This window comes from Panthera onca, chromosome C1 (assembly GCF_046562875.1).
Source record: "Panthera onca isolate mPanOnc1 chromosome C1, mPanOnc1 haplotype 2, whole genome shotgun sequence".
Taxonomy (NCBI): domain Eukaryota; kingdom Metazoa; phylum Chordata; class Mammalia; order Carnivora; family Felidae; genus Panthera; species Panthera onca.
The window spans coordinates 141265532-141288891 of record NC_138346.1 but is presented as its reverse complement, the minus strand read 5'-3'; the positions used below and the strand labels follow the sequence as shown (position 1 = coordinate 141288891).

The 23360-nt window shown below is 42.2% G+C and overlaps 1 protein-coding gene and 1 non-coding gene across 13 annotated transcripts in view; one reads left to right on the top strand and one right to left on the bottom strand.

The window, feature by feature from the left end:
- Positions 1-23360, top strand: part of SLC44A3 (solute carrier family 44 member 3) — a 331946-nt gene that overhangs the window by 12996 nt on the left and 295590 nt on the right. The gene's annotated exons all lie outside the window — the stretch shown is intronic.
- LOC132674021 (U6 spliceosomal RNA) lies at positions 975-1081 on the bottom strand. The gene has a single exon (XR_009608348.1). It is a non-coding gene; the product is annotated as a U6 spliceosomal RNA (small nuclear RNA).

The following is a 23360-nucleotide window of genomic DNA, read 5'->3' as shown; positions in this document are numbered from 1 at the left end:
GCCCCTCTCCTGCTTGTGCTCTGTCTCTCAAAAATAAGTTAACATTAAAAAAAATTAAAGTAAAATTTAGCTTCTCAAGGCAAACATATGTAGGGAAGCAGAGATTCTATACTAAGGATGTTCGGGTTTGGGCATGACTTATTCTCTCTTAGGAAACAGAAACATATCTTCACTTTGAAGATAACAACAGTACTGTCCCAGGACAGCATAATACCAGGAGAAACAAATATCTTAAATAACAAATAGAGTCTTCATTTCCCCTTATCGGTCCAGAGGAACACATTAAAAAAAAAAAAAAAAAAAGATTTGCAATGTAAGAAGTCTTGTCCAGACGTATTTTCCCCCTAAATATTAATAAATCAAAAAGTAAATTATGGTACTAGACTATTTAAATTAGGTATATTTTTGCAAGGCATTAATATAAAAGGAAGAAATTAGAGTCAGATATACTGGGCTCTACTCCCTTCCTTCTTCCAGAAGGAAAGAAGGACTGTGAGGCCTCCCCAGCCCCACGGGACCGTTCGAACTTCTTCAGGCCTCAGCAGAGCAGTGCAGGGTCCCGTCTTGTGTCTGTCTGGTGGCTCCAGGGAATTTCCTCAGCTGCTTTCCTGCCTGAACTTCTTTCCTTTTTTTACTCATTTAAAAAAAATTAAGACTTTATTTTTTTTTAAGAGCAGTTTTAGGTTGACAGCAAAATTGAGCAGAAAGTACAGAGATTTCCCATATGCCCCGAGGCCCCCACACATGCACAGCCTCCCCCATTGCGAACATCCCCAGCAGAGTGGTACGTTTCTTACAACAGGTGAACCCACACTGACACATCGTTATCACCCAAAGTCCGCAGTGCACATTACGGTCCACTCATGCTGGTGTGCATTCTATAGGTTTGGATAACTGTGTAATGGCCTGAATCCATTATTATGGTGTCAAACAGAGTATTTCACTGCCTTCAAAACCCTCTGTGTTCTACTCACAAAAATAGGGAATGTTTCATGCATTCGTGTGTCATTCTTGCAGGGGGGCCAAGCTAATCTTCTCTGTATGGTTATAGCTTTAGGACATGGGCGGCCGAAGAGGGCACTGAGCTTCTTATGAGGCAAAACCAAAAAGACTCTCCCTTGTTGAAAATCAGCCCTCAGTGCCTGGAGGGCTGCAGAGTTGGCTCAGGTCAGCTTTGTGTTGCCCTGGCCGGTATTGCCACCCCTTTGCCCTGGTGGGGAAACCAATCTCCATCCTCTACGTGAATCTGTGGAGGACTCAGGTCCCTGGAAGCAATTTCTGGGTTTGGAATTGCATGGATTCACCAGTCTTCCTATGCTGAGGGCAGGTTCATTGCTTTTCTAATAAAATGTTCATAGCTCTGGTTCCAGGCAGAGAATTGGCACACAGTAAGTGTTTGTTGAGTTCAACTGAATAAACTAGAATTCAGGGGAGAAATATCATTGTTCTTTATAGTAATATCTCTATTAATGAAGCAGGTGTGTCCCTAGTGCATGTGTAATTGCCATTAACGTGTCCGGCAGAGCCAGGAATAGCAGAGGAAGTGGGAGTTTCGGTTTCTCTCTGACCACATCCTTCCAGGACATTCCCCCTTCCCTCTCCTCCAGATAGAGTGGATGGTATTGCTCTGGCTCATGTGAAGGGTTGAGGGGTTTCTATTCATCTGCAGTGCTTAGAGTAGTGCCTGGCACACTGCAAGTGTTCAGTGAATTTCTGTGGAATCAACGAATAAACCATGGTTCCGCACCCCAGCAATGGGAGGGCCTTGGGAAGCTGCAGCCTGGGCAGTGCTTTTGCAGTTTTGGAATTAGACCCATGAGAGTCCAGACACACAGCCATCCACCCTCTGCCAGAGCTGGGGCTGATTCTATCCTGTTTGGCTCCTTAGCTGCTGCTTTCAATCTCCATTCTTCTAGACGAGCTTTATTAGAATGAGTTGTATCTACAGGAAGCGAGTTCTGTTTACCTTCTGAATCTTCTACTTTGCAATCCAACCATGCATTATGATTCTTTAATACTCCCTTGGAGTTCATGCTCCCTGGATTTCAGCCCAGTCTCATGGCCATCTTCCTCACTTTCCTAAAAGTGCTTTAATATATTTGATAATATATTTGATAAAATATATATGATATTTGTTGTCATGGATGAGCAGGAAAAAGTCCTTTGTGCCACCTAATCCTCTTTAATCAGTGGCCTACAGCAATACTTTCAGGCTCTCCTTTCCCCACCCCATCCTACCCACCACCATATTTGCAGCCTATTCACTGCCCCATTGTTGATTTCTGAATAGTGTATTTCCCATTAGATTAGAGATTGGTCCTTCTCTGTCCAGCCCTGTATGGTAGGGGAGTACATTTCCCAGGCTCCCTTTTAGCTTCTTAGCATAGTCATTGGGAAGAAGTGGTAGGAGACTGATGGGCGACAGGAAGGGAGAAGCCAGGGTATCTCTCTCCATCTCTAGCCCCCACTTTGGTCAGCACGCTCCCTGTCAGCTGCACCTCCTCCGTGGACCCAGCATGGCAGTTCTATCCCTGAGATCTGGTAGCACTACCTACTGTGCCTCCATCCCTAGGGATAGTGGCAGATGTTTGCTCGTGTTCTTCTTGAGATTGCTTCCCTGTGTCCTCTTTGGTTTCTTAGCTCTTCCATGATCTCTGTAACCAATTCCATGTATTAAAAAAAAATGTTTATTTACTTTTGAGACCGAGAGAGAGAGAGGGAGAGAGAGAGAGAGGACCATGTGGGTGGGGGGAAGGGCAGAGAGAGGGGGAGACAGAGGATCCAAAGTGGGCTCTGTGGTGACAGCAGAGAGTGTGACACGGGGCTCAAACTCATGAACCGTGAGATCCTGACCTGAGCTGAAGTCAGACGCTTAACTGACTGAGCCACCCAGGTGCCCCATGTAACCAATTCCCTGTATTAAATCCAGTCTGGTTTGAGACACCTAGAGTGGTGTCTGGTTTTTGACTAGACTCTAATAGATACAGCATGCAAATAAATACTACTGCTGACTTCATGTGAACTCCTCACTTTTCTTCTGACTCCTCTGTGGACTGAAGCACTTACCTCACAAGGTGTTGTCATAATAAGTTGTTTGTGGAAGATCTCTGAGATCCTGGAGTGGCTGGTAAATTATAAGCAAGTGCAATATGTCATTAATTAGCTTTCATCCAAATACTCTGTGCATGCTAAAGAAGGCTTAATTTCTATTCTTTTTGGAGGGACTATTTGAAAAGTCCCTGGTTGAAGAGGCTGCAGCACTCCCTTGACAGTGCTTTGGCTTGGCTTCTAAGCCTGGAGGCAGTTGTGGTACCTGACTTGTCACTCACTCAGTGCTGGGTCACCTTGCACCTGTCCCAAAGCCATTCATCCTCTCAACTTTGGGTTCCAGTGGGCACCCAAACCTATATTTAGGGTAGCTGTCCCCAGGGACCCGGCAAATGACTCAGGGCTGCAGGTTTGGGTGGAGCATGGCTTTGAGGGCTGGATACACCTGGATTTGAATCCCAGCTTTGCATCTCCTGAGATGTGTAAGTTTGGAAAAATTACTTCACTTCTTTAAACCTCAATTTTTTGTTTAATGTCAAATGAAGAGAAGAAAGTTTCACATCAGGCTTTACATTAGATGGTTGCCTCAAAGAAAAAGATCTATCTTAAGGCCCCAACCAGAGTTTACAAATATTAAGACTTGGCTACTGAGAGTTGGATCTTCTCCCTTCCCATCAACACAGTATGTAAAGTAATACATGTTCTGTATGGTCTGTGGAGAATCCCAAACCCGCCCCTGTCCAAATCCAGATAGGCTCGGAAGTAACCTAGAACCTAAGACTTTTTATTTTTATTTTTTTATATTAAAATGTTTATTTACTTATTTTTGAGAGACAGAGAGTGCATGCAAGCAAGGGAGGGGCAGAGAGAAAGGGAGACAGAGAACCCCAAGCAGGCTCTGTCAGCACAGAGCCTGATGTGGGGTTCGAACTCATGAACTGTGAGATCATGACCTGAGCCAAAATCAAGAGTCAGAGGCTTAACTGACTGAGCCACCCAGGTGCCCCAAACCTAAGACTTTTTAAAGAATACAATAATTATGTTTCTGATAAAACATCAGCCCCCTTAGTTTATTTCTTGTCTGTGTTTATTCACCTTGCCTATTTATTAAACATGTTTGATTTCTTATTCTTTGCAAGTAGGATATGAAAAGGGAGAGATAAGGAATGTTTAACTTTGTATAGCTCTGATTTCACACCTGGTAAATATTGGATGGTGTTGACAGGAATCCAGGTCCTGAATGTCTCACCTTGAGGGACTAGGCAAGAGTCTTTCATTATGAGATGTAGTCTAAGCTCTGGCTTGACCAAACTCTAAGCTGGAGGGCATCACATTGGCATTATGCTTTTGTTTTGAGCTCCCTTGAAAAGAATTGATTTCTGCTGTTTGGGGGGAATGGGCAAAATATGCCACTAACTTAATTTTATTTAATAACTCTGTTAAATGGTTTTAGCCAGTGCTTTCACTATTTAAAAGGGAAAATGTAAGCCAGTCAACCCACATTATGATCTAAAAAGCAAACCCTGTTAGATGAATGGGAATGTGGAGGAGGAGGAATTCCACATCTCAAACTATCCTACCAAGTGCTGATTTGCATAGATTTGAACCGCCTGGCTGGGAAAGAAACTGGGGCACAGCTTTGTCAATGAGGTATCAGAGATCTAAAGACTGAGATGTTCTCAGATGAAGAACCTCAGAACCTTAACTCTCGTCAAAGAGGGACTTTTGCCATAGGAGGTGGTCAAGGGACTTTTGGGGCAGCTGAAAGAAGCCTTTCCCCTTCTTGCCCTTTGAGGAGTTGGGGGAAGGGTGGGCCAGGTGGTGTGAGGAATTGCTGGTCTGTCAGAATACATATTGCTTAAATAGCAGCAGAGTCAAAGTTCTTCTGACTCTGAAACAATTCAAAAAGCAGCATGTCTCTGGGGACTGGTCCTAAAGAAGCCCCCAACGAGAATACGAGGAAAGCCCAGGTAAAATCGCCCTTATGTAGGACAGATGTGATCAATGTGCTTAGCTTCTCTTTTCAGCTTTCTTGCCCAGCCTGCAGGTTTGCAAAGGAGCCTTTGGATAACATGTGTGGTCATATGTTCACTCTCATGGGCCTAAACCAGGCAGCACCCAATTGAGCCTTTTTCGTTCTGCAATCTATTAAGTACTCTGGATTCTTCTTACCTGATTCTACTGTTATTTTTCAAAAATTTAAATAACACTTATCTCTTTCTAAAATGCTACGTACATATTTTTAATTTTGTTAAATGATTGTCCACCCTCCAGGACTATAATTTCCTTGAGAATAGATATCTTTGTGTGTTTTATTCGCCCACATATGTCCCCAGCACTTAGAACAGGGCTTGAAACATAGCAGATCTTCAATAAATATTTGTTGAATGCATGAGTGAATAAACCACAATCCTGGTTTCATATTTTCAGTATATCAGAAGGCTAATAATAGAGACTTACATTTAAAAAACATTCAAGAGTAAGTAAAAATTGAGCTCAGTATCTTTTCCCTCTCTATACCTATAGTCTACACAGCTGGTTGGACCTGTGTAGATTCCAAGTTGGATATCTTAGCCAGATTAGAACAGGATTCTTTGTGCTCACTGCTGGAGATTGTACTGGAAGGCAGTGGAATTTGGGGACACAGAGGGCTCTCAATAGGAGGGATACACTAGCTGGACTTAATGAATTTGCCACTTGAGTAAGTCGTATAGACCAGGAAACACAATTCATTTATGTGCTTCATTATGTAAATGAACTCCATGCTTAAAAATTCATAAGAGACTACTATCTCTAATCATAAATTCAATTAACTTACCAGGCTGGAAAAACAGAATTCAGGAAGACAAGATAATCAAGCCAAGCTTACTACATTGGTCTCTCCCATTGGAAAACTGTGCAGGAAGGCAATGATCACCTTAGTAATGCTGGATTCAGAGCCAGGTATCTTACTTCTAGAACTCAGATGTTGGAGCCCACACTCTGAGGGCTGATGTGTGTTTCTCCACAGCTGGGCACTCTACACCCCCATTGGCCTCCATTCTACTTCCAGTCAAGACACCCTCGGGTCTCTTGGGATGGTGTGTGGATGGGCCAGCCAGATTCTGAAACTTCCCCTTTTCTGTGCTTCTGTAGGCGATTAACACATTCCATGAAATATGTTCATGCTTCAGTCAAGTCTTGGTCTGGCCTGGGAATCATTCCATCTCACTACTTCTTAGATTAAATATGCATGCAGATCATATTTTTTGAGTGTTTGCCCCATGCTGACCAATCCAAATGGTTCTTCTGCGACCCACTGGATGGTTTGACTCTTCAGAAGTTATCCATTTCTGTCGTTTCCAAATGTTTGGGATATCCCTCTATCTCCCCTATTCACTGTCTTTGCCTATGAAGTAAGCTCCAAATACTGATGGATCTGCCCTCCTGAGCAGCCTCTCCCCCAGAGAGCAAAGTGATGACTCTCTGAGCCAAACCTTCTGATCCCTGATCATTAGTTTCTTCCTATAAATCAGTAAGTTGTCTTTTGAGTGTATATGACCACCTCCAGTGAAGTGAACTCCCCTCTAGTGAGTTCAGCTTGTTCCTCTAGAGCTTGATCATTCCTGGCATATTGGAAAGTCACCACAGGATTGAGAGATGTGGCCTGAAGGAAGCTCACATTAGTGGCTGTCTCTGCATGGGTTCCCCCACCCATTCCCACACCACAGCCTCTCTCGCATAAATCCACCCACCTTTAGAGCCCCTAAGCCCCTGTGCAGCGGATCCACCCTGTAGTTTGGGGCCCAGCCCATGACTTTTGGGAGGTGAAAAGCTGAATTAGCAAGATGGCAGATAGAATGATCCAGAAAATCCTGTCCTTCTGGGAAGTCACTGGTCTCACACCAACTCTTGAGAAATGTGTCCCTATGGTCCCAGCCAAGAAACCTATTAAGTTCATGTTCTGAAACCTGTGAAGCTAAGGACCCCAAGCCCGGGGCCCCTCCATGGGCAGTGCCAGTGTGGGAGAGCCATTTTCACCACCCTTACGACAACGGGGCCACTGAGTAATGTTTAGAACAAAGCTTTGATGATGCAGAATAACTGACACACTCTCCACATTAATGAAAGTAAATTCAATTACATTAGTTATACTTTGCATGGTTTTGTTTATTAAAACTAGGAAATGGACAATACACTTTGGAAAAAAAAAAACATTAAGCAAGGCTTGAAATAACAAGAGATTTCTTCAAATAATTCAGTTTATAATACCAGGGCTATCCAACAGAAATATAATCCACACCACAAATGTAATTTAAAATTTTCTAGTAGCGATATTAAAAAAGTAAAAACAATTTCCCTACCTACTTTTGTCATATCCTAGTAATAGATAAACTATGAAAAAGGTAAAAAGAAACAGGTGAAATTAATTTCAAGAGTATGTTTTTCCAGTCCTGAGGAGAACGTGCCTCCTCCCGGTTGGGCAGATAAACCTTCATCCTAACATATGGAATCATGGACCCTAAGGCAAGACTTGTCTACATTCATCACCGACAGCGGGGGACATTCAGGACTGAATCTTGGCACAAAGAATGATTAACAGCTGTGGGGACCAGAAGTAGCAGGTGAAAAAGAGCCCGTAATCAAAGCTTCTGACTTCATTTGGAAAATGTGGTCCTAACTTAAAAGTGAGATTACTTTCCCTTATCACTGCTTTGCCAAATTAACTCCTTTGAGAAGAAAAGCCACGTTATTCTTTTTTTTAATGTTTATTTTTAATGTGTATTTTTGAGAGAGAGCACGTGAGGGCACGTGAGTAGGGGAGGGGCAGAGAGAGGGACAGAGGATCTGAAACCCACTCCAAGCTGTCAGCAGAGCCCCCCGATGCGGGGCTCGCTCGAACTCACCAACCACAAGATCGTGACCTGAGCCGAAGTCACTCAACCGACTGAGCCACCCAGGCGCCCCCCACGCTATTCTTTTTATTGCAACTTGTCCATAGGCTGTTGTAGGAATGACCGTACATAGTAAGACAAACTGGATCTCGATAATTGTGAGAGCAGCTTGCCTGCAGCTTGGCTGGCATTCATGGCCTTCCTTTTGATACAAGATCAAGCACTTACAAAGCACATGTTGTGGGACCGACAGGGTGTACTGGGCCCTGTAATGTATAAAGAAAAAAACTAAGCCCTCGTCATTTTGCCGAAGTTAGGCTTTTTTAGAAAACAATACAATATCTAATATGCTAATTATGTGGCATGCACGCTACATGTAATAAAGGTTTTGAGGAGAGAAAAAAAATATGTTTCACTCAACCAATATATCCAAAACATTATCATTTCAATATGTAATCATATAAAAATTATTAGTGAGATATTTTATATTCTGGTTTTTGGGAGTTTTGTTTTTTCTACCAAATCTTTGAAACTCAGTATAATTTATACTTCTAGAACATCTCCATTTAGACCAGCTGTATTGCAAGTTCTCAATAGCCACATGTGGCTGGTGGCTACTATGCTGGAGAGTAATAAGACCCTTCCATCCCACAAACTTTTTTTTAAATAATGTTCATTTATTTTGAAGGAGAGAGAGAGAGAGACAGAGCATGAGCAGCAGAGGGGCAGAGAGAGAGGGAGACACAGAATCTGAAATGGGCTCCAGGCTCCATGCTGTCGCACAGAGCCCGATGTAGGGCTTGAACCCATGGACCGTGAGATCATGACCTGAGCTGAAGTCAGATGCTCAACTGACTGAGCCACCCAGGCGCCCCCACAAACTTTCTGATTAATTGAGATTCCGTGGTTTTGAACTCAAAGAAGGCATTATTAATTTACCTTGACCTGGGCTTCCGGGCACAGATGACAAAGCTCATGTTAATAATGTGCTAAGGAGCTACACCCTGGGGTTGTCCCTGGAGTATTCCTGCTTCTGTTCTGTTTTGCAGACACAACCAGAGTGATCCCTATAAAGTCTAAATTAGATACCATCACTTCTCTGCTCAGAAACTTTCCACGGCTTCCTAGCTCAGTCTTCTCATGGCTTACAAGGCCCCACACAGTAGAACCCCTGCCTACATTTCTGTCTCATTTCCTGCCATTCCTGCCTGTCCCTCATTTGCTCAGCCACACCATCTGTTGCTGTTGCTTGACCTTGCCAGCACACTCTTGCCCCAGGGACTTTGCACTCGCTCCTCCCCTTCTGCCCGGAACACTTTCCCCCCACAACTTCCCAGGGTTTACCCTGCACTTTCTGCACAAATGTCACTCATCAGAGGAGACTTCCCTGGCCATTCTATACACTTGCCCTTAAAGAGGGTTTCTCTTGAGGCCCCCTTCTTGTCATCCTGCATCCCCACCCGCTTACTACCTGCCTTATTGCTTTTCATGGCACTTGCTTATTTATTAGTTAATTTTCTGTCTTCCCCAGCCCCACCCTACTAAAATGTGAGTTCTATGAGGGCAGGGACTTTCTCTGTTTCTTTTGGAGGCACTGAAGCCCCAGCGGCAATAGTATCTGGCACATAGTAGGTGCTCACATACACTGGTGAGTAAAGGAAAGAATCCAACTTGGCAAGAAATGCTTATAGGAATCACAGGCTTTCATAACAATAATAGATTTATATTTAAGATCCTTATTTGAGTTCAGTCTTGGAACTAAGCAAGAGTTCTCCTGGTGGTGAGTAACTCACCTCAACAGAAAGGCAACGGCCTCGGGGCGCCTGGGTGGCTCAGTCGGTTGAGTGTCTGACTTCGGCTCAGGTCATGATCTCACAGTCCGTGAGTTCGAGCCCCGCATCGGGCTCTGTGCTGACAGCCTGGAGCCTGTTTCAGATTCTGTGTCTCCCTCTCTCTGTGACCCTCCCCTGTTCATGCTCTGTCTCTCTTTGTCTCAAGAATAAATAAAAAAAAAAACGTTTAAAAAAAAAAAAATTAGGCAATGGCCTCTCATCCAGGTCACCCCATCCAGCTGGGGTCTCTCTCTCCATGACCTCCTTATTGCTCTTATCACTTCTCAGCTGTGACAGGCCTGGATTAGACACACTGTTTTTATTTGATGAACCATAAACTGACAGTCACCTAACGGTCCTAGATGTGCTGCTTTGCCAATGTTGCCTGCTTATAGCACCTCAAATTGCTTAAAACCAGATCAATAATCTCAAAGAATTCCTGTCCCATGTGTATCTGACTGCCCTTCTCTTCATCAGTATGTAGATACATTCCCATCAGGAGTGCGGGGTGGGGGAGTGGGGGTGGGAAAGGCTCCATATGCGTTCTTTAGGTCTCTGGAATTCACAATTATTTTCCTGTCTGGGTTGGGTGTACACAGATGCAGCCATCAGCGGCTCCTAGCTCCTTCGTGCCTCTCAGGCTCCTGCGTTTCCTTTGTTCTGCTTTGGAGCAGATCGAGGGAGCTGCCTCAGAACCCACCATTTAGCGGGATTTATAAAAAGCCCTCCTGCATTAACTCTGTAAAGTTGTGTAGTATCTACCCTAATTAGTCTATATTCTCACAGGCTCCCCCCACCCCGGCCCCCAGGGCCTACAGCACAGAGCTGTGAAGTCACTGGTCAGGGGTGGAATGAGACCAGTGGCCATGGGATGGACGACGTCACCAGGATCCAACCTGAACGTCCCCCAAATGCGCCAAAGACATCATGTTCTCACCGGGTGAACCGTGAGAACTGTAACCCACCGGGCCTCTGATGTGTTAGCTGTGAGATTGGACCAGTGTGAGCCCATAGAGGTCTGCACGCTTGGAACTACTCAGAGGGATCTTTAGGAAACACAGCCGCAAATGCTGCCACTCAACCCAGCTTCAGCGCGTGATGAAGCGTGTGCTCCAGGGAGGTGCGGAAGAGAGCGTCCTCTTCTTGATAAGCGTTCTTACTTTACAGTGACAGTGTAGAGTAAACGCACAGTGAATTCTCACTAGTTGTAGGACAAACCTAAAAAATCTTTTTATATAAGGACATAGAAAAATGTAATGGCCACAGGCCATGAGAAACAGCCTGTCAGGATTAAGCAAATTATTCAGAATTTATTTGAAGCTGTGAGAGCCATTCCTTTTTTGCACAGCTGACTCATGGTGTAATTGTCAGACATTCTGTGAGCACACTGAGCAAATTTCTCCCTGCTATTCTCTATCCTATATTCTGTTTGTTTCTTTAATAGTAGTAATTATAGGGGCGCCTGGGTGGCTCAGTTGGTAAAGGCGTCTGACTTCGGCTTAGGTCATGATCTCGCGTTTTGCAAGTTCGAGCCCCCTGCCAGGCTCTGTGTCGACAGCTCAGGGCCTGGAGCCTGCTCCAGATTCTGTATCTCCCTCTCTCTCTGCCCCTCCCCTGCTCACACTCTGTCTCTCTCCCTCCCCCAAATAAATAAACATTAAAAAAAATTTTTTTAAATCGTAGTAATTATACATTTATTTGTTTTTTTTTTTTTTTTTTTTGTTTCTTACCTGTATCCCTGACAAGACTATAAAGTCCACAAGGCAACAGAACATTATGTATTTTATTCACCAGTGTGTACCCAAGAACAAGTACCATACCTAGCCCCTGGAAGTTTTTAAAACTAATATTGACCACTAATAATATAAATTGAGTGAATAGATCAGTGTCAGTCTTTTCAACAACATGTTTAAACAAAACGGCCAAATCAAGATAAAACATTTTCCACAAGTCACTGTTGTAGATATCAATTTCCAAAGTGTAAACTATTTTTGAAAGAGATAACTAATCCAATCCAGGAGTTAAAGCATGTTAATTCTTGAGAACAAAGTGATTCCAACTAGGCGAACAGTGATTTGTGTTCCAGAATTTTATATTCATGTAATGCAGGTGTCCCCCACTATCTGAAAGTAGAGCGTTCTGGTGAAACTTTCATAGGCCCAAATGGCATAAAGCCCAGTGTATCTGTCGCTAATTTAGGTCTTTCTTAAAAGTCGAGTGGTCTTTCCTAAACTTTCAGAAGGGAGGGGATACCTGTATTGATTTATTAAAGTTCACAAACTTTGTCAAGTTTTACCCAGAGAGAACTGGAGCATGAGGACGCTGGCTTAACACGGTCCGGGAATGTAAGGATTGACCTACAGCTCAGCAATGGGAGGCTCTGCCTGCCACGTTAGGACCCTAAGCGCCATTCACTTCACGTCCACAGATATTGATCCGTGACTTACAGTGCTCCAGGTAGCATGATGGGAATTAGATGCCGTTCTTGTATTCAATGGACCCATAGTCTGTCAGAGGGAGATAAGCTTGATGACGTTGACAAGCACACACATAGGAATATGGTCGCTGTGCTTTAGTCACTCAGAAGAGAGGTGGCTTGTTTCCCTGGTGTGCTGGGGACACTTCCCACAGGAGGTGGCTGTGGGGGTCAGCCCCTGAAGAGCCCATGTTATGGCCCTGGCACCTGCTATTTCCACTCCCGGAATAGATCCTGGCCCTGGATTTTCCAAACCCCCTCACACCACCTCAGATTACCCCCTCAGTCACTATTTCTCTGTTTTCTTCTTGGCACTTAACATTATCTGAAGTTATCTTGATGTTTTTTGGTTTCCTTATTTGGTGTCTGTCTTATCCTTCAAGTACATAAGCTTTGTGAGAGCAGGAACCTAGTTTTCATTGTGCATTAATGTATGCACAGTGGCTAGAAAAGTGTCTGAGACATAGAAGGAAACCAGTAAATGCTTGTGGAGGGATGGAAGGGTGTAGTAGCATGAAGGAGCCATTGGAGCTTCTTGATTGTGAGATGACATGATGAAATTGTTCTGGAAAAGCCATTCTGGCAGTTGGTTTAAGATGAATTGTGTGGGACATAGACTTGGGACAAGAACAATGAGGAGATTCCTGCAGTAAGTTAGATGTGAGTGCTACAGGTCAGGAAAGAGTTGTGGCAGGAGGAAAAACACGTTGAATCCAAGGCATATGTTGAGAGAAGAGACTCCACTCGCTCTGGCCCGCCTTTTCATCTTACAGACACAGCTCATTCCCACCTCTGCTTTGTGGTTTTCCCCTCTTCCTACAGCTCCCCTTCCCCAGATCTTTGCTTTTTTTTTTTTTTTTTTTTTTTTTTTTTTTTTGAGAGAGAGAGAGGGGGGTGGGGAGAGAATCTTAGGCAGGTTCCACACTCAGCATGGAGCCCAATGTGGGGCTCAATCCCACAACCCTGGGACCATGACCTGAGCTGAAATCAAGAGTTGGATGTTCAACTGACTGAGCCACCCAGGCAGCCCCAGGTCTTTGCATTTTATTTAGGTTTCTGTTAATATATCAGAAGTTCTTTATTTAGAGAGTTCTTTCCTGACCCCCTTAAGCATCCCCACCCTATACCCTGGTTTTGATTTTCTTTTAGCACGCTTACCCCCTGTCATTACATTATATATACTACGTGACCTTACACATCACAAGGAAGTTCCTTGAGGCCAGGGGGCAAAAACTCCATCTGCCTTGTCTACCACTGTATCTCTAATGGATGACACATCACAGGGGCTCAACACATATTTGCTGAGTGAATAAATAGATTAGATTGAGTATGATGGTAATTAATGAGAGAACCTATCAAGGAAGACCTGAGTCACTAGGAAATTAAAATAACAAAAATAGAGAGCTTTCCATTAAGACAGACTCCGCTAAGCCTCTATGTTGCCGCATTGAACAGTACCTGACACATAATAGGCCCACACAATAGACTGATTTAAAGTGAATGAAAGAACACTTGTTTGCTCTTCCAGTTACTGTATTGAGAAACCAATAAAAATGATGTCCTCAGTGAAGAACTTTCTTTCTTCAGAGATTTGACTAATTCATACTGGTTCTCGCACTGTTTTATATGTACCAGTAAAGCTTTGCTGGATTAAACTAAACCATTCGTATCACTGATTCATGGTTGCCCTGGGAATTACAGTGAACATCTTATAATACTCTAGTGTGAATGAATGACAACTTCCTTTTAAAAGTATATAAAACTTTGCTCCTTTATAGCCTCATTCTCTCCCCCTCCTTCACAGTTATTGTCATAAAAATTATGTTTTTATGCATTGTTCACCAATCAACACAGATTTATACTTATTGTTTTATAGAGTTGTCTTTTAAATCAAAGAGGAGAAAACAAGTTACAAACAAAAAAATACGTCTATACTGTCTTTCATATTTGCAACATCATCTTTACCAGTTTATTTCTCCATATGGATTCATGTTATTATCTAGAGTACTTTCACCTAAGCCTGAAGGAAGGATTCCCTTTAATATTTTTTGTAGGGCAGGTTTGCTACTGACAAATTCTCTCCATTTTTGTTCATCTTGGAATGTCCTAATTTCTCTTTCATTTTTAAAAAATGTTTATTTATTGTGTGAGAGAGAGAGAGTGCGAGCTAGAGGAGGGGCAGAGAGAGAGGGAGAGGGAGAGAGAGAATCCAAGCAGGCTCTGCACTGTCAGCACAGGGCTCAATCCCACAAACCCATGAGATCATGATCTGAGCTGAAATCAAGAGTCGGACATTTAACCAACTGAGCTACAGGTGCCCCTCGCTTTCAGTTTTGAAGGATAGTTTTGCTGGACATAGAATTCTTGTGGCAATCTTTCTGTCAGTACTCTGAATATGCCACCCCACTGCCTTGTGGCCTCCTTGGTCATGGATGAGAAATCAGCTGTCAATCTCATCGAGACTCCCTTACATATGATAAGTCCCTTCTCTCTTGCTGCCTTCAAGATTTTCTCTTTGTCTTTAGCATTCAGCAGTTTGATTATAATCTAAATGTTAATCTCTTTCTGTGTATCCTACTTGGAAGATTTTTGTTTTTTTCTTCTTTCTTTCTTTCTTTCTTTCTTTCTTTCTTTCTTTCTTTCTGTTTTTAGCTTCTTGGATGTGTAGATTGTTTTTCATGAACTTTGGGAAGTTTTCAGTCATTATTTCTTCAAATATTTTTTCTATCTCTTTTTGTCCTTTTCTGGAACCATCATTATGCATATTTTGGTATGCTTGATGGTGTTCCACAGGTCACTGGGAGTTCTGTTCATCTTTCTTTATTCTTTTTGTTTTTTTTCTTTTCCTCAGACCGTATAATCTCAATTGACGTATCTTAAAATTCATTGCTTCTTTCTTCTGCCAGCTTAAATATGCTGTTGAACTCCTGTAATGAGTTTTTACATTTCACTTATTATATTTTTTAACTTCAGAGTTCCTATCTGGTTCTTTTTTATAATTTCTATCTATTTATTTGGTGAGACATCCTTCTCATACTTGCCTTTAGTTCTTTAGACATAGTTTTTTTTAGTTCTTTGAACACATTTAAAATAGCTGATTTGCAATCTTTGTCTAGTGTAAGTCTAATACCTTGGCTTCCTCAGGGACAGTTTCTACTGACTGTTTTTTTCCCCCTGAAAAAAGGCCATATATGCCATATGTTCCTGTTTCTTTGCACGTTTCATAATTTTTTATTGAAAATTGGACATTTAAAAAATATAATTTGGTAGTTTTGGAAATTATTGTATCCCCTCTCAGCATTTGCTGTTGCTGCCGATTTGGTTAGTAGCTTTTCTGAACTAAGTCTGGAGTTTAATTCTGTATACTTTGTCATGTATGGCCACTGAAGTCTCTGCTCATTTAGTGTTGTGGTCAGTTAATGATTGGATAGAAATTTCATTAAAATGTGTGGGACTAATAAGTCTGCTGAGGAGCTCTGTGTGAGTATTTCGGGGCACACCTTCAACATTTGGATAGGCAGTGTCCAACTCTTAGTCTTCACTTCCTGCTTGCGTGCAGGCTCACTGTCAGCCAGAGGTGAGAATTTAGGACCTTTCTCAGGTCTTTCCTGAGGTTTATGGCCTTGGGCATGCACGAAGCCTTCTAGATTCCCAGGAATATATGAAAGCTTTTCAAAGTTCCCTAAAGATGTTTCACTCCCCAGCTTTTTCTTTAAAGCTTTTTGGTCAGCCTGTTTGACCCAGCTGTTATCTGCCACCTTGGGCAGCTGTAATGTTTTCAGCTAATGCTTCTGGGGAAAGGGCTTTTCATAGTGGGTAAGTTCCAAGTCAGTCCAAATAAAGACGGTTTTGTGAGTGGGGTCTTCTAAGAACCACCAGATAGATCAAATATTGCCAGTTCTCTGAGAATAGAAATTTAAAGGAGCCCCAGCTCCATTCTGCCCCCTCCAGTGGTTGCAAGGATGCTGGTTTTCACTGTGCTTGAGGGTCGTTGGTTATCAAGGCTACTTTTGGGTTGGGGAGGTGAATTGGAGATAGAGCAAGTTAAAATGTCACAAAGCTTGCCAGTCTTGCTGAGATTCAGCCTTTTTTCTTTCTTTCTTTCTTTTTGAGAGAGCACATGCATGTGGAGGAGGGGCAGAGAGAGAGAATCCCAAGCAGGCTCCACACTGACAGTGTGAATTTTTACATTTCATTTATATTTCACTGACAGTGTGGAGCCCTATGCGGGGCTTGATCTCACGAACTGCGAGATCATGACCTGAACTGAAACCAAGAGTCAGACACTTAACTGACCCAGCTGCCCAGGCACCCCTCAGCCTTTTTTCTCAAATAAACTCTTCTCAGATTGCCATAACTCTTTGACTAATTTCCAGAGTTGTGAGAAAGTAGATTCTGACAATTTTTGCAAGTGTTCTCACTGCTTTTATTGAGATTTTTCAGAGGCCCACTCTCTGCCAGTTTTGCTGCTATCCCTCCACAGATTCTTTCAGTGCAATTTATCCTTTCCTTGACATAAACTACTATTTTCGAAATATTGACCACCTAAAGCCACAAAGTGTTTAGATTTATTCTAAATTTTCAGGAACTGAGTTTTCTGAGACAAACGTTTACTTTTATAAAACTACCAAGGAAACAAGGCAATTAAAGTAGGTACAAACAGAAAGCCACAGAGAAAAGATAAATTGTTCGTGGCTGTCTACAACTTTCACCATTACTTATGTCTTTTTGCTTTTTGTTTTAGCATGGACCTGGTTACTTTGAAAATACCTGGTTAAGGTTCACCTGTGTGTCTGTTTCCCATCTCCTCCCCGGGCTTGGGTAAGCTTGAAGCAGTATAAGACTGAAGCAGTCTTCAGCAGCCCCTTCACTGTTGGCCATCTTTGTTGTATTAGTCAGCTTGGGCTGCCATAATAAAATACCACAGACTAAATAACAGGATGGCTTAAAACAGAATGGCTTACTGGAAGAAATAACAGAAATTGACTTTCTCATAGTTCTGGAAGTTTGATGTCCAAGATCAATCAGTGCCAACAGGTTTGGTTTCTTCTGAGGTTTCTCCCTGGCTTTCAGATGGCCACCTTCTTTTTTTATTGTATTATATTATATTATATTATATTATATTATATTATATTATATTATATTTTATTTAAATTCAAGTTAGTTAACATACAGTGTAGTATTGGTTTCAGGAGTAGAACCCAGTGATTCATCACTTAAATATGACACCCAGTGCTCATCCCAAGTGCCCACCTTAATGCCCATCACCCATTTAGCCCATCTTCTTATTATGTCCTCCCATGGCTTTTCCTCTGATCACATAGGCTCCTTCCTATAAGGACACCGGTCCTATTGGATTAGGGCCCCATACTTGTGACCTCATTTAATCCTAATTACTTCCTCAAGGTCCTGTCTCCAAATACAGTCACAATGGGGGTTAGGTTTCAACATATGAATGCTGGTGTAGCAGGAGGAGGAGGGGGCACAATCCGATCTGTAACAAGTGTCCAACATGCAATAAGTAGGTTCTCCATAAACATTTCTATTGATGATATGCATCCTCTTTTGTCCCTTGTCCTTTATGCTTCTGTACCGTCCGTCCTTTATCCCTCTGTAACATGTCCCAAACTAGGCACAGTGGCTTCTGGTCTATTGGGAGAGCAGCACTGTGTGGAGCTTCCAGAGTAATCTCAATGCCACAGTTCAAATCCCCACTCTGGTACCAACTAGGTCAGTTAACTCACTTTCTCTGGCTTTTGTATTCTCGGGTGCTTTGGCTCTATTCTCTTTCACTTCTCTCTACCCTCTAGGCTCTGGACTTTATACCGACTCCTACTCTAAACCGTCTTTACTTCAGCCTCTGTGTAGCACATCTAGGGGTCCACTAGTAAAATATATCCTGGGTACATGCACTGATTAAACACTTCAGAGTGGTCTCCATCTCCATCTGGGTAACATATGTGTTTCCAGAGATGCTGTCCCTGCTATGGCTGCTCAGGCAAGAGTGGCATTAACATTGTTGGGCAATGTAGTTCAGGAGGGAAGGGAAGGTGCAGTGTGGGCTAGTGGCGAGATAACAAGGGGTAGACCAGAAGCTGGGAGTCCCCTCACATATACTTACTTCACCAACTTTCACCGAGAATCTGCTTTGTTCTGGGCGCTGTGCAAAGTGATGGGCCAGAGCTCCTATCAGTGGCTTCTCTGACCAAAGGATTGGACTTGGCATAAACTACACCACTGTAGTGGAAAAAATGGCCTGAATTTAAGTCTTGGGTTTATTGTTTATTTCTTTCTGACCATAGACAAGCCACTTAGTTTCTCAGAGTCTTAGTTATTCCTGTTTTATTTATTTATTTATTTATTTATTTATTTATTTGAGTTTATGTATTTATTTTGAGAGAGAGAGAGAAAGGAAGAGAGTGAGGAAGGGGCAGAGAGAGAGAGGGAGAGAGAGAATCCCAAGCGGGCTCCACAACACAGGGTTAAATTCACCAACTGTGAGATCATGACCTAAGCTGAAGTCAAGAGTCAGATGCTCAACCAACTGAGACATCCAGGTTCCCCTAAGTTATTCTGTTTTTATTTTTTTATTTTACTACTGTTTTTAATATTTATTTATTTTTGACAGAGAGAGAGAGAGAGAGAGAGAGGCAGAGAGAGAGGGAGACACAGAAACCAAAGCAGGCTCCAGGCTGTGAGCTGTCAGCAAGGAGCCCAGCAGGGGATTGAACTCATGAATCCTGAGACCATGACCTGAGCTGAAGTCAGATGCTTAACTGACTGAGCCACCCAGGTGGCCCAGTTATTCCATTTTTAAAATAACGGATGGGTCAGGTGCTCTATATGCTTAGTTCTACCATGTTGGCTCTCATCTTCTAGAATTCTCTACTGGGAGTGTGGATTCTGCCTAAGGAAGAATCTGTATCTTTAATGTTGATTTCAGCACATGGCCACTCCAGCTGGGATGATGGGAGGAGAGAGATACATACAAGTGGTTAATGTTTGGGGGAGAAAGTTAACCCTACAGTTCATTCAGAAAACATGGAAGTGAACGTTTAAAGGAACCAAATGTTTGCATTCTTATGCTATCCTTTGATGTTATTATTCACGAATAGCTCACATACGGTGAGAAAGAACTCACCTTCACAGTTTAGGCAAAGAGAGGTGTATTGTGGGTTATTAATCCTAAAGAAATTCATAGTAAATGCAGACTTAAGAGGCAAAACTCTCGTTTGCCCAGTGTCACAGATGAAGTATCACATGTTGATGTGTTTCAATGCAGGAGCCATGTTTTGTTAGCTTCCCTATTCCTAGCACCAGGCTGCACAGAATGGACATTTGATGGACACAATAGTCCTTATTCTCCAAATGGAATTTTCTTCACCTTACCTGCTGAAAAAGAGAGGTAAAATCAAGACCCAATTTTAATACTGACTTTGTCCCTTAAATTGTTGGAGAACTGGATTTCATTATTTTCAACAAATTCAGTGGAAATTGTCCTCACCTTTGGAATAAACAATTTAAGCCTTTGGCTCCCCAGAGCCTCGTGTTCAGGCTAACCGCCTTGGTGGCAGCCTTCAGGGACAGCTTGTATGTCTGAGGGTGGCAGCAGATAACAAGAGGGAGGAGGCTCAGGCTGCTGGCTAGAGCTGGATTCAAGTTCAGGCTCTGTCACTCACAATTTTTAACCCCAGCAAGGTGTTAATCTCTCGAAGTTCACTTTCCTTATCTGTCAAATGGGGATGATACTGTCACCTACCTCACAGAGTCATTATGAAGATCAATTTTAAAAAGGCCTGAAAGTATACAGTGGCTGGCATGCAAGTTAAAAGCACAGAAAATCTTAGCTTGAAGAACTGACAGTAATGGGCAGGAAGAACTTTCTATTTCTTTTATTTTTTTCAAGATCCACGCAGCCTACTATAATAATAATTATTATTATTCTATTTTTTATAATTAGTTTTAATAGCATGATTATTTTTATAATTATTTTAAATATTATTGTCATATTTGGGGACTTTAAGTCTTTGTACTTTAACATAATTGAGAAACTTGGATGCTTGTGAACTATGGGTACTCAACCAACCTGGGAAGTCATTAGTTTGTCTTTTAGGTGTCCTTTTAGAAAGTCTCACAAACCACCATCTCTTATCATTGGGGTGCTTACAAAGGTCGGAAAAAACAAGTCAAAAGATAGATGCAGTCAAAGAAGGTGAGGAAAAGAAAATATCAATAAGAGCCTTAATTCTTTTAAAGAACATTTACTCTCATCTCATACATTTGTATTTATAAACAGCAGCATATTCTCTATGAAATAATGCTTAAAATCATTGAGGATTTACATGTAATTTCTTCAAAGCCTTCTCAGGAAATAAAACATAAATAAGTTCTTGATACTGGTATAAATATTTTTAAAGTCTTTCCAAACCAGTGAATCTAAACACTTCCTTTCTTTGTGCCTTCCCCACCTTCCTCCTTCAAATGAGTACTGTTGTTATCTTTAGATCCCAAAGGCGCTTTAGATTTATGTACTGATGATTAGAGAGTAAAATTTTAAGAGTCTTCTCTCTAAAGTTTTTAGAAATACAGTAGTCTCCCTTATCCACAGGGATATATTCCAACACCCCCAGTGGGTCCTCAAAATCATGTGTAGTGCTGAACCCGACATATACTAGGTTTCTTCCTATACATACCTACCTATAATAAGGTTTAATTGATAAATTAGGTACATTAGAGATTAACAACAGTGAGTAATAATAAATAGGCAATTATAATAATATAGCTGTAATAAAAGTTAGGTGAATGTGGTCTCTTTCTCTCTCAAAATACCTTTTTGTGTTATATTCATGCTTCTTGAGATGATAGGAGGTGATAAAAGGCCTACGTGAGGAGATGAAGTGAGGTGAATGGTGTAGGTGTTGTGACACAATGTTAGGCTACTACCGACCTTCTGATGATACATCGGGAGGATTACCTACTTCCAGAAACTGCAAATGATGGGAAACTACTGTATTTTAAACCACTACAGCCAGGTAAAGAGAGATTGTCTGAAAATCAAGCTAGCTTTGCCTCAAATTATGAGAAATTTAGTGAGCACTGATTCCTTTAGAATCCTCAAAGAAATCTTTTTTTTTTTTCTCCCAAAGAAATCTTAAGCAGGGTCGTGGTGATCTTGGAGAAGGGAGAAAAATATGAGCTACGTGCTAGAGAAAGGTTTTGGTCAAAATTCTATTAAAAACAGGAAGGTTAATCTGCCAGGACCTGATTAAGCTTCACTGGATCAAATACACAGCTCATGATAACCTTTTTTTCTAGAGAACTTTGGGGGAAAGAAATGAATGACCTGATATCTACACTTGTTGAGATGCCAGAGATTGAAGTCACAATAACCTGGGGTTGAGTGAGGTGTCCTAGCTGCTCTATTTGCTGAGGATTTTTCCAGGGACCAGAGACTTCTCTGAAGTTTACATACATGCACAACTCCCTGTGTCCACTCCCTGCAGACCCGAGGCCTCCCTCATTATCTGGGACTCCAGATCTCACCCACCTTGTAACAATTACACTCACAATTTTTCCTGAGTCAGGGGACGGGGTCAGTGAAAGCACAGAACAAGACTAGAGGTCTAAGCAAATGAAATGACCCTGCTATTTTCTTTCCCTCTGCTGGCACAGCCTTCCCCTGAGTGTCTCACTCAGATATGGGATTGTTTGTTGTTGTTGGTGGTGGTGGTGGTGGTTTTAATTTTTTTTAACGTTTATTTATTTTTTGAGAGACAGAGACAGAGCATGGGCTGGGGAGGGAACAGAGAGAGAGGTGGAGTCACAGATTCCGAAGAAGGCTCCAGGCTCCGAGCTGTCAGCACAGAGCCTGATGCAGGGCTCGAACTCATGAACCACGAGATCATGACCTGAGCCGAAGTCGGATGCTTAACCGACTGAGCCACCCAGGCCCCCCCAAATATGGGATTGTTTTTAAAAAACGTCTCAAGCCAGACAATAACCTTTGATTCACAGTGAATGGACCAAATGCCCATCAGTAATAGAATGATTAATCTGAGCCATATTCAACACAGTGGGATGCATTGCAGTGGTTAGAAGGAGCCACCTGCTACTAAAACCACAATATGGGTGACTCTCATAAACATGGTGTTAAGTGAAAGAAGCCAGGCACTATAGGGTATACGCTATTTTCTTTCTTTTATATAAAACCCAGAAACAGGCAAACTAATCAGGTAGGTCTCCCTTTGGGGAAGGAGGTATAGGAGGGCCTTCTGGGGTGCTGGTGATATATATATATATTTTTTAACATTTATTTATTTTTGAGAGACAGAGAGAGAGTGCAAGTGGGGTAAGGGCAGAGAGAGAGAGAAGGAGACGAAGAATCTGAAGCAGGCCAGGCTCTGAGCTGTCAGCACAGAGCCTGACGTGGGGCTCAAACCCATGAACCTGAGCCGAAGTCAGACACTTAACCGACTGAGCCACCCAGGTGCCCTGATACTCTGTTTTTTGTTGTTATAGTTCTGAGTGCTGGTCACATAGCTGTGTTCTTTGTTAAAATTCACTAACCTGTACACTAATAATACATGCCCCTGATGTATTCTTAATTTCATTAAAAAGCTTTTTAAAATGATATATGGAAGGGTGCCTGGGTGGCTCAGTCGGTTGAGCATCTGACTTTGGCTCAGGTGATGATCTCCTGGTTCACAAGTTGGGTTTCTTAGAGTCGCCTAATTTTAGAGGGCAGCTGAGGTAGAACAGATGTGAGGGTGCTGGGGCACAGGTCACACAAAGGCCTTTTGAGCATCGAAATACTTGCAGTTCTGAGTGTTCTATTTGTTCTTTGTTTTTATACTGATTGGTTGTTTTATACTGATTGGTAGATGATAGGTGTTGTCCCATGAGTTTTAACAAACAAGAAAGAAAAGCAAATAAATGAATTGAGCAATAAAGGCATCTTTTGTTAAAATATTTGGATTTTGTCCTCAGTTCTTGAAATAGCTTCAGAGTAATAAATGTGAGGTGGATATTTTTTGTTATTCATAACAAACCCTTGTTAACCACATCTGCGTTTATGTTAATGGAGTGACTTTTGGAAAGCCCCTAGGTCACCACTGGATGGGGACTGGTTGC